Raw genomic sequence first — 2,728 nt, forward strand, 5'->3', positions numbered from 1 at the left:
TATAAAATTTCATCTCATATCTTATGTTTCTATATTTTTATTTCTAACATTCTATATTCAAAAAATTATTATACATTTTAATTACATACACTTGAATGTTAAAAACTTTCAATATCTTTTGTAGATATACCTGCATCTATTTTAGGTTTATCTCCGACCACGATCATTAAAGAGTTTTTGATGAAAAAAAACTCTTCAATCAAATTATAATCCAGAATTACCGCTTCATTTTGGTTGCATGCTTTATGAAAAAAGTTTTGCACAATAAACTGTATCCTTGATGAATTAATTTAAACACATATTATCAATACCGAGAAAAGAAAAAACTACTAGATTGAAAGTAATGACCAAATTGAATCAAAGTTTTGAGCAAAAGGAGAAATTCTTGATTAGAGTTATTTTCATCTTAAAATACAAATTAAACGATTGCCATAACATGTGCTTTTCAATTTAAAAAATTTTCATTTTTTTCAAATAATTTATCAACAATGCTAGAGAACCAAGAAGTACTAGCCAAAAATCAGCCAAATGTCTTTGAGTGAATCCAAAATTTCTACGTAGATGGTACTTATGATAGGGCATTAGGATGTTTCTTCTACTAAGTATCAGAATGTTTCTTTTTCATACTAAATGGATGTTTTTTTATATATTTTATAAATTTTTTATATACTAAGAATCGGAATTATTGAAAGTTCCGTGATCCCCGCCCCTATTTCTCCAACGTATCATTCAGAATTTTAATTTGGGGTGAGAAGCAATTAATATCAAATATTATAAATTAAAAATAAATAAAATTAATTAGATATAATTATAAATTAGTTAAGTTGTTTATTTTTTGGCTGATAACCTCTTGGTTCCATATACTTTTCCATAATTTATTTAATTTGTATAAAATCCAATCTCGCTACGTAACCAAAAAGGGATACAGCCAACTCCTGCTAACTCCTATTGGGTTGGACCCCAAAACCCGACATAACAAAATCTCATACCCCAAATTACCCCAATTTACCCTGATCAAGAATTACCATTAACCCATTGACCTAATCTTTTCACCACCGCCGTCCATCGGTCTCACTCTCAGCCTCGTCGCTGACCCTCCCTCAAACGGCGGCGTGACACACCGAAGCACCACCATCCACCATCCCACACTGTCTCTTCTTCCTGACCAGCTCTAATTAGCGCCACCCACCTGTGTTGCAGGATTGGACCACGCCACCTATAACCTGCGAGTCCTCTATGGCAAGCCTAGACGCTTCCGTTGCCTGTTAGGAACGCAGTAAAACCTCGCTGCCGCGAGGTCTTCATCTACGGGAACTCATTGGGTCGCGCCGCCCTCTCCCATCTTTTCGCCAGTTCGCGCCGAGTCCAACACTGGCTCTAAGACGCGCAGTGCAGTCTCTTCCTCGTCCGTCGATGGCGACTGCTCTAACAGGTTAGTAGATATTTAGGGTTTTAGTAATCAGAGGATGTTACTGATCTGTTTCATATAGCAGGTTTAGATATTCATATAAGATGCTTTTTGAATTAATGGATGTTATTTTTATGTAATGTTAGACGTTTGAATATATAAATTGAACTGAATTTTTTATGATACTGGTTCATTATGCTTTGCTAGAAGGTTCTTGTATACGTTAGTAGTTGTTTTTTTAGTGAATTCGTAATTATGGGATAAAAATAGAGTTATAGGTTTGTTTGTTTTTTTCCGAGATTAAAATTGGGTTTGAATGTGGTCAATTTAAATTTGAAGCATTAAGATGGTTTTTGGAGTAATTTTTTGGAGTTTGGGAGAAAAAATAGATAGTTGTTATCCCCATAATTAAGAGTGATTTTTTGGAGTTCTGAATAAAAAAAAAGTAGTTGTAATCTCCATAACTAAGTGATTTTTTGAATGTGTCTTCCATTTAAACTTGTGTAGATGTGTCTGTAATAGATGTGTCTTCTAATTAAAGTTAATTTTTTCGCATTTTTTCATGGTTCAAATTATATGTATAGTTGTTAGTAACTGAATGTAATTGATTTGGTTTAATTTCCATGATTTTTATTTGATTAATAGAGGTTGCTATTAAATGACTTTATATTTTCTTATCCTTGTACCTTGGATTTAGTTGATGCTTCCTCAGTGGTTCGGAAGTTTTTGAAAAATGAAAAGTTGAAACTTAGATTATTTTTCTGTTGAATTGGTGTTGGTTTATAATTTAGTAATTTATAGGTTCAATAGTCTAAATTATCTAAAAATGTTTGATGTTGCTCGTGTTGAGTTTTTTTTTCCTTTTACTGTGCGTGTAATTAAAATGTGATTAATGAATAGACGAAGCGGTCGGAGATGCGGAATTTTTGTTCGTGGCTTGGGATGCGGCCGAACCTGCGAGCGGGGCTTAGTACGGGAAGGTGAGTGCGGTCTTGATGAACACGTTGTGCATGCAGAGCCTCATGTCGCGGATTGATGACGGCGTCAGTCGTGTTACGGATGTCGTTGGAGGCTTCTTTCGAGCGAGTCACTGCGGGTGTTGGGGGTGGCTTCAGGTCGTATATACGGTCGGAGATGCGGGCGGAATAGTTATCAACGTTCGATGCAACGATTAACAGTCTAAAATTTGTGGAGGTTCGCATTTGAAAAATTTGTTTAAACGAAATCACAGTACGTGAATATAGAAGGAGAAAAACGTAATTACAAAAATTCTAATTTTTCAAATTTAGATTAATTAGTAATTATTGAATTTTTTATCAT

Source organism: Arachis ipaensis, chromosome B07 (assembly GCF_000816755.2).
Source record: "Arachis ipaensis cultivar K30076 chromosome B07, Araip1.1, whole genome shotgun sequence".
NCBI lineage: Eukaryota > Viridiplantae > Streptophyta > Magnoliopsida > Fabales > Fabaceae > Arachis > Arachis ipaensis.